The sequence below is a fragment of the Enhydra lutris genome, unplaced genomic scaffold (assembly GCF_002288905.1).
Source record: "Enhydra lutris kenyoni isolate GAN:26980312 unplaced genomic scaffold, ASM228890v2 scaffoldscaffold101, whole genome shotgun sequence".
In the NCBI taxonomy this organism is placed as follows: Eukaryota; Metazoa; Chordata; class Mammalia; order Carnivora; family Mustelidae; genus Enhydra; species Enhydra lutris.
The window spans coordinates 602269-612249 of record NW_019154185.1 but is presented as its reverse complement, the minus strand read 5'-3'; positions in this window follow the sequence as shown (position 1 = coordinate 612249).

Here is a 9981-nt window from a genome sequence, read left to right as displayed (position 1 = left end):
AATCTTAAAAAAAAAGAAGGAAAGAATTAAAAATTCAGATCTTGCCTTTCCCAATTTTCCTGCAAGTAGCTGTTATTTTGGTAGGAATTGGAAGAGATACCGAACAGGCTATATCTGTCTGCATTTACATTTTTTTCTGATTTATTTTCAGGTATAGATCAATGACTGATCCCCCCCCCCTTTTTTTTAACTCAGGAAGCAAAGTGACTGAGGGAGGAAAAAAAAAAAACTTTCAACACTCTTAGCAAATCCCAGGTGTGTGTTCAGTGTTCCTGGAGGGGATTAACAGGCCTGCTGAGTGAGCAGAGTATTTCGGTCAAAATATACAACCAAGCACTCAGAGTATAGCAGGAAAAAAGGGAAATTCTTTTATTTCAAGGGCGGTGGCAGCTCAGGCAGCAGCTTGTACACCTGGGTGCCTGTGATGCTCTTTCCATCACTGCTGTGAACAGCTTTTTGGACCTTTTGGCTGCCATCCTTTCTCAGCGGTGAGGCTTTTCTTCTGTTTTCTGCTACCACCACCTGCTGTCCTATTCCTACCATACAGAAACTCTTCTCCCCTTTTCCACAAAGAGCTCGTCTGACTGCGAGCCCATGGTAGGAGCATCTTTCTAGGAGTTTAAGCAATGATACAACTCTTTGGGGCTTAATTTTCCAATCACGTGCTTCCAAAAATAGAAAGGTCTTGTTTTTAAATGCCTGTAAGTAAAGAACATTCCTTTCTCGGCATGGAGATAACGGAGAGCTGAATGTCTGATGCTCGCTCTGGCAAGAGGAAAGAATCATTTGAGGAAATCTTTTATTTACTTTTATTTAACATCTTCCCTAGCATTTATGGCATACCGGGCGCTCTCTTAAGTGCTCTACCAGAATAAGTCTTGTCATCCTCAGAACAACCCGATGAGACAAGGTCTATTATTATTCCCATTTTAGAGATGAGAGAACCAAGGTGCAAAGAGGTCAAATAACATGCTGGAGTTCACTGTAGTGGATTGTAGTGGTGTTCAAGCTGTCAAGGGCTCCTCCCTGTTGACATCAGCCTTGGCTATATTCCTTGTGGAGACTCGTGCCCTTCCTATTGACATCAGCCTTGGCCCATAGCATCTTCTCTGTCCTGAACACATAAACAGAAGTAACATGTTCCAAACAAACACCTTAAAGTCAGCTAGGAATTCACCATGTTCTTTTCTCCTTCATCCATGTGATCAACAGTGTTTGAGAGAGGGGCTGTTCCTTCATCTTGGATCTGAGAACAAAGACAGATGGAACAGAACTGAAGCTGACCCACACAGGACCCATAGCACAACTGTGAATTCAACCATCGTGATCGCAAGCCACCAGAATCCTTGGGTGACTTGTTCATGCATTTGTCACCTTTGGCAGTCTAACGAACACACAACACATCCCAGTAGTGTTCAGTAGTAAGCATTTATTTCTTGCTTTCAAGTTGGCAGGTCAGTGGGGCGGTCCCGCTCCACATGTCTTATTCTAGGGCCCAGAATGGAAGACCATCAGCTAGCAGGTGGCAAGTTCTCAGGCAAGGGCAGAAGTGCAATAAGACACGTTGTCAATAAGACAACTGCCCAATGTATTTCAAACGGTCCTACTGGCATCTTTCCTCTAACATCATAGAGGATAAACCTGGCCAAGGTTTGTCCTATAAAAAAACCTTTATCACATGGCCAAGCCCAAAGTCAAAAAGTAGAAAAGTATAATCTGCTCACCATAATGCAATGATAGCTGGGTCCTTCAGCCTTGTTCCTGGGCAGTATAAAGTTTGCATAATGCAATGACAAGTATAATACCACTATTGATGAGATGAAGACTTGGGACTGATTACCGAATCTACCACGGTTACTAATTCGTAACCTGGCTAAGGTGAATGATGGTGTCAACAGCTGAGATCTAAATCCAGGCAGTCTGGCTTTATACATTTTAATTTTTTTGAGATATAACCCACATACCATAAAATTCACCCTTTCCATGTATACAGTTTGGTGGTTTTTAGTACAGTAGTCCTCCCTTATCCAAGGGGGATCCATTCCAAGACACCCCACAGATGCCTAAAACCACAGATAGCACTGAACCCCACATAGACTATGTTCTTTCCTGTGCAAAATCATGATAAAGTTTAATTTATGAATTAGGCAGAGGAAGAGATGTACAGCAATAACTACAAATAAAACAACTATAGCGATCTACAGTAGTAAAGTTAAAATAGCTTATTGTCCTGTCCTCACCCTTCTTCTTCTTGTGATGACATGAGATGATAAAATGCCTGTGGGATGAGATGAAGCAAGGTGGATGATGTAGGCATGTGATTACCATCAGGCTGCTCTTGACCTTCCGATGACGTGTCAACGGGAGGATCATCTGCTTCTGGACAGTGGCTGGCTGCAAATAACAGAGACCATGGAAAGTGAAACTGAACGAGAGGGGACTGACTACAAGTCACTCAGAGAAAGACAAACACCATATGGCTTCACGCATTCGTGGAATTTAAGAAACAAAACAGATGAACAAAGGGTGGTGGGGGGGGAGACAAACCAAAAGACCGACTCTGAACTAGAGAGAACAAACTGGTGGTTTCCAGAGGGAAGGTGGTGGGGGGATGGGGGAAATAGGTGAAGGGGGTGAAGGGTACACTTATCATAAAGTACACTGAGAAATATAGTATGGAGGTTTTGAACCACTATATTGTACACCTGAAACTCAGATAACATTGTATGTCAATTACATTGAAATTAAAATTTTAAAATATACACACAAACAACAAAAAGAACAAACAAAGGAGACTGATATATATTCAGAGTTGTACAGCTATTACCACTACCTAATTCCAGAACAGTTTCATCAGCTCCAAAAGAAACACTGTACCTTCAGTAGACACTCTTCATGGTCTCCTACTTCTAGCCCCTTGAAACCACTAATCTCCTTTCTCACTCTATGGATTTACCTTTTCTAGAGAGTTCATAGCAATAAAACCATACAGTATGTGGCCTTTTGTATCCAGCTTCTTTCACTTAGCATAGTGTTTCCAAGGTACATTCATATCATGATCAGTACTTTGTTCCTTTTTATGGCTGTGTAATATTACGTTGTATGGCTAGACCACATTTTGTTTATCTATTCATCAGTTAGATGGATCTTCAGGTTGCTTCCTTTTTTGTTTCAATTATTTTGGGCATATGATGAGGAGTGAAATTGCTGCATCATATGGCAAGTTATCTAATGTGCTGGCCTACAACTATTCATAGTATCCTCTTATAATCCTTTTTGTTTGGTAGAGTCAGTAGCAGTGTATCCTCTTTCATTCCTGATTTTCAGAATTTGAGTCTTCTATCTTTTTTACTGTTAGCATAGCTAAAGATTTGTCAGTTTTGGTTACCTTTCAAAATTTTGTTGCTTTATTGGATTATTTTTCTGTTCTCTATATCGTTTAATCTTTATTATTGCCTTTCCTCTGCTTGTTTTCAGTTTAGTTTGCTCATTTTTTTATAGTTTATGAAGGTGGAGGTTTAAGCTGTTAGTTTGAGATCTTAAATATATGTGTTACAGCTATAAATTTCCCTCTTAGCCCTGCTATTGCTGCATCCCATAAATTTTGGTATGTTATGTTTCCTTTTCACTCATCCGAAAGTATCTTTAATTCCCTTTGCAATTTCTTCTTTGACTCATTGGTTATTTAGAAGTATGTTCTTGACTTTCCACATCCTTGTTATTCGTTTTCAATTTTATTTCATTGTGGTCAGAGTACCTCTTATGACTTAAATCCTTTTAAATTTATTGTTTTATGTCCTAAACTATGGTCTGTCCTATGGAATCTTCCATGTGCACCTTAAAAGGATGTGTTTCCACCATTGTTCCATGGAGTTGCCTATAGGTATATGTTGGTTCTAGATTTTCTATGGTGTTGCTCAGGAATTCTGTTTCCTTACTGGTCTTCTGTCAAGTTGTCCTATAATTGAATGTGGGTATTGAAGTTTCCAAATATTGCTGATGAATTGTAATTTTTGCTTATAACACTTTTTTCTCCAATCTTATTTAAAAGAAAACTGTGTAAAGTAATAATTATAAATGTATACTGATGGCTATAAAATGGATAAAGCTGTGATTTGTATGATGGTGACAACATAAAGGAGAAGGGAGGGAAAGGTGATATATAGGATCAATTGGGTTTTTTTTAGGATTTATTTATTTATTTGAGAGAGAGAGTGGGGTGGGAGGGGCAGACAGAGAGGGAAAGAGAATCTTAAGCAGGCCCCATGCCCAGCACAGAGCTCGATGTAGGGCTTTATCTCATGACCCTGAGATCATGACCTGAGCCAAAATCACAAGTTGGATGCTTACCTGACTGAGCTACCCAGGCACTCCAGGGATCAATGTTTTTACATACTACTGAAATTTCGTGGGGTGCCTGGGTGGCTCAGTCATTAAGCATCTGCCTTTGGCTCAGGTCATGATCCTAGGGTCCTGGGATCGAGCCCCACATCAGGCTCCCTGCTCAGCAGGGAGCCTGTTTCTCCCTCTTCCACTCTCTCTGCATGTGTTCCCTGTCTCACTGTGTCTCTCTCAGACAAATAAATAAAGTCTTTAAATAAAAAAAGAAATTTCATTGATACTAATGTGAACTAGGTTATTATGGTAAGATGTTAATTGCAATTCCCAGGGCAACCGCTAAGAAAATAACTCATAAAATACCATAAAGTAAATGGCACAAGTATTAAAATAGTAAATAAGAAAATATCAATTTAACATAAAAGAAAGTGTTAATGGGTGAATAAGTGAACAAAATAAAAATAAAACATAGAAAACAAAGAGCAAAATGACATGTATATCCAACCTTATCACTAAATATACTAAGTAAATCAATTAAGCACTCCAATTAAAAGGCAAGTTTGCAAAATTCATACAAAATACATGATACAATTTTATGATGTTTACAAAAGACACACTTTAGATTCAAAGACACAAGTAGTTTGAAAGTGAAAGGATAGAAAAAGATATACATGAAAACAGTAACCAGAAGAGAGGGGGAATGGCCATACTGACATGAGACGAAATGAACTTTAAGACAATAATCATTACTAGAAACAAAAGGACCTTTTATAATGATAAAAGTGCCAATAACTGAAGAAAAGATAACGCCTATAAACATATGCATTTAACAAGAGAGATCCAAAATACATGAGACAATTTTATTTTTCATTTTCTTTTTATTTTAAAGATTTTATTTATTTATTTGACAAGAGAAGAGAGATCACAAGTAGGCAGAGAGGCAGGCAGAGAGAGAGGGGGAAGCAGGCTCCCTGCTGAGCAGAGAGCCTGATGCGGGGCTCGACCCCAGGACCCTGAGATCATGACCTGAGCTGAAGGCAGAGACTTAACCCACTGAGCCATCCAGGTGCCCCAACAATTTCATTTTTTTAAATAGACTTTATTTTTAAAGTGGTTTCAGCGGCCACTCAGGTGGCTCAGTGGGTTAAGCCTCTGCCTTCAGTTCAGGTCATGATCCCAGGGTTCTTGGATCGAGCCCCACACTGGGCTCCCTGCTCAGCAGAGCTGAGCTCCCTGCTTCTCCCACTGCCTGCTGCTCCCCCTGCTTGTGCTCTCTCTCTCTCTTTCCCTCTCTGACAAGTAAAATCTTAAAAAATAATAAAAAATAAAGTGGTTTTAAGTTCACAGCAAAGTTGGGCAGAGAGTATAGAGTTCCCATTTTCCCCCTGCCCCCACACAACCCTCCTCCCTTGATGAACTTACTTGACACATCATTATCATCCGAAGTCCATAGTTTACGCTAGGGTTCACTCTTGTATGTGCTATGATGATATGTATTCACCTTATAGTATCATGCAGAATATTTTTACAAGTCTAAAAAAATCCTCTGTGCTTTGCCCATTTTTTTCCCTCCCTCCCTAACCCCTGGCAACCACTATTTTTTTTTTTTATTTACTGTCTCCATAGTTTTGTCTTTTCCAGGATGTCATAGAGTTGAAATTACACAGGATGCAGCCTTTTCGGATTGGCTTCTTTCACTTAGTAACATGCATTTAAGGTTCCTCCATGTCTTTTCATGGCTTGATGCTCATTTCTTTCTAACACTAAATAATATTCATTGTCTGGAAGTACCGTGTCTATTTATTTTTTTTTAAGATTTTATTTATTTATTTGACAGAGATCACAAGTAGGCAGAGAGGCAGGCTGAGAGAGAGAGGGGGAAGCAGGCTCCCCGCTGAGCAGAGAGCCCGTTGCGGGGCTCGATCCCAGGACCTTGAGATCATGACCTGAGCTGAAGGCAGAGGCTTTAACCCACTGAGCCACCCAGGCACCCCAGTACCGTGTCTATTTAATTATTCACCTACGGAAAGACATCTTGGTTGCTTCCAAGTTTGGCAATGATGAATAAAGCTGCTCTCAACATCCATGTGCAGATTCTTGTGTGGACATGTTTTTAACTCCTTTGAGTAAATACTGAGAAACACAATTGCTGTATCGGGTGGTAAGAAAATGTTTAGTTTGGTCAGAAATGACAAACTATCTTCCAAAATGGCTGTAACCTTTCACATTCCCACCAGCAATGAAATGTTCTCCTCACTCTACATCCTCGTCAGCATTTTGCGTTGTCCGTTTTCTGGATTCTGGCCACTCTAATAGGTATATAATGGCGTCTCCTTGTTGTTTTAACTTGCAATTCCCTAAAGACCTAATTATCTAATTTGTTGTATTTGAGTCTAGTTGACACACAACGTTACATGAGTCTCAGGTGTACAACATGGTGTTTCAACAAGTCTACATGTTTTGCTGTGCTCCCCACAAATGTGGCTGTCGTCTGTCCCCACATAGCACTGTTACAATACCATTGACTGTATTCCCTATGCTGTGCCTTTCGTCCCTGTGACTTGATCATTCTATGCCTGAAGCCTGTATTTCTCCCTCCCCTTCACCCGCTTTGCCCAGTCACCCAGAGCATCTCTTTCAGACACTTATTCACCATGGGTATGGCTCCATCGGTGAGGTGTCTCTTCAGATCTGTCACCCATTTTTAAATTGGATTGTTTGGTTTCTTATTGTGGAGTTTTAAGCATTCTTTGTAGCTCTGCTCATTTTTCTTCATTCTTTCTTCTCTCTGTTCTTTCCATTCCTCAGACTAGATCATCTTACGTTCCTTCATTCTTTTACCCAAGCACATTTGCTGAGGATCTGCTCTAGTGAATTTTTCATTTCAGTTTTTCTGCTTTTCATCTATAGAATTTTCATTTGGTTCTTCTTTTTTAAAAAATAATTTAAGAGGGGCATCTGGGTGGCTCAGTTAAGTGTCCAACTCTGGATTTGGGCTCAGGTCATGATCTCAGGGTTGTGAGATCAAGCCTCGTGTCAGGCTCTGAGCTCAGTGGGGAGCTTGGGGTTCTCTCCCTCTGCCCCTCCCCCATCTCTCTCTCTCTTCCTCTCTAAAAAATAATAATTTATGATATTTTGCAAGTCTTCTTTCTCATACTTTCCTTTAGTTCTTTAGACATGGTTTCCTTTTGTTCTTAAATATATTTAAAATAGCTTAGTTTACCATCTAGTAAATTCTACATCTGAACTTCCTCAAAGACACATTTCTATTCATTAATTTTTCCCTTTGTATGGACCGTAATTTCATGGGGGTGGGGTTTTTAATTTTTTTTTTTTGCATGCTTCATAACTTTTGCTGCAAACTGGACATTTTATTTTATTTTTTATTTTTAAAGATTTTATCCTTTTATCTGTCAGAGAGAGAGAGAGCCCAAGCAGGGAGAGTAGCAGGCAGACGGAGAAGCAGGCTCCCCACTGAGCAAGGAGCCTGATGCGGGGCTCAATCCCAGGACCCTGGGATCATGACCTGAGCCGAAGGGCAGATGCTTAACCCACTGAGCCACCCAGGTGTCCCCAAACTGGGCATTTTAAACAATATAATGTGACAATTCTGCACATCAGATTCTGTCCCCTCCCAGAGTTTGTTGTTGTTCCTGTTTGTTGCTATTGTAATATGTTTGTTCAGTGACTTTTCTGAGTAAATTATGCAGTCTGTATTCTTTTTGTGTGCAGTGTCTGAAGAGTCTGAATCGGTTGGGAAGGTCTTATTAAAATGTTCCGTCTCTGAGTCCTACCACACAATGCACACACGCCACCCCATACAATTCAGCCACACTGACTTATACTTAAAGGAGAGCTTAGTAATCCATGGTGGTTAAGAAGATAGGCTTGAAAGTCAGGTTCCCTGGGTTCGAAGTCTTACTCTGACACTTACCAGCCATATGAATCTCAGCAACTTCTTTGATTTTACTCTCAGTTTCCTCATCCTCAAAATGGGTCTACTAACTGTCTCATAGAATTACTGTGTAGAGTCAGAATGATATAATAAAAGCGAGGTACTTAAAATAGGTGCCTGGTATAACACAAATGACGTGGTCAACAACCATCAGCTCTTATTTTTTTTAAAATTTTATTTATTTATTTAACTGAAAGAGACACAGCAGTGAGAGAGGGAGAGGGAAAAGCAGGCTTCCTGCTGAGCAGGGAGCCCGGGATGGGGCTGGATCCTAGCACCCTGGGATCATGACCTAAGCCGAAGGCAGATGCTTAATGACTGAGCCACACAGGCGCCCCTCATCAGCTCTCATGATTAGGAATATTGACATTATTCTGTTTCTCAGCAAGCCCTTTGCCCTTGGCATATTCTCTGGATGTACTTTTCTTTCCCTAGGATTTCTTGTGGCCTGCTTCTGCTTGGCATTTGAGGTTCTTCCCAAATGTTACCTCCTCAGAGAGGCTTGAATGACTATTTTCTCTAATGTTTTAAAGGATTTGTTTGTTTATTTATTTATTTATTTATTTAGGAGAGGGAGAGCAAGAGAGCAGGAGGGGTGGGGGTGGGGTGGGGGAGGGGCAGAGTCTCCCTCTATGTTGAGTGCCGAGCCCCACGTAGGGCTTGATCTCTTGACCCTGAGATCATGACCTGAGCTGAACTCAAGAGTCAGCGCAACTGAGTGTAGGCTGGAATGACTATTTAATCTAATGAAACTGTCCTTCACCATTTTATTACATTACCCTGTTTTGCTTCTTTTAGAGGCTGTGTCATCCTTTGGAACTATTCTATTTATTTGTTCCTTCTCTAGTAGGTCCTCATTCACTGTACCTCCAGATATAAGGCTCCAAGAAGATAGGGACCATGTCTACTTTTGGTTACTGGTCATCAGATCCTTAGGGCCTATAACAGTGCCTGATGCAAAATGGGGACTCAATATATATTTGATCAATTGACTTCCTTTGCACCACCTTTACTGAAAGAAAAAAAATAATAGAAGTTATAGGAAAGCAAATTCAAGACCTAAATGGAGCAACATACTGTATTCTTGGGTAAGAAGACACAATATCATAAAGGTAAGAATTTTTATTTCAAGTAATTTATAATTTAAATGAATCCTAATCATTGGTTTTTCACTGAACTCAACAAGCTCATCTAAAATCCCTGTGTAGGTCAAGATGGTCAAGATAATTTTGAGAAAGAGCATGGCAGGGAAAGTTGGAGAAGGATAGAACTGTGAGGAGAAATAAACCCACAGTTCTGGTTAAAAATGTCAGTAAGTCTCTCTCTCTCAATAATTGATATAACAAGTAGACAGAAAATCAACAAGGATGCAATAATTTGGAAAAACACCATCAACTCCCTTGACCTAACTGACATTTATATTATACTCTGCCCAACGACACCAGAATACACATTCTTTGCATTTGGACGTGAGACATTTATCAACATGGACCACATTCTATGCCACAAAACAAAGTGTCAATAAACTTTTTTAAAAATCAAATAATACAGGGGCGCCTGGATGGCTCAGTCAGTTGAATGTGCAACTCTTCGTTTCAGCTCAGGTTATGATCTCTGGGTCCTGGGATCACCCTGCTTTGGGCTCTAGGCTCAGAGTGGTGTAGGCTTCTTTCCCTCTGCCCCTCCCC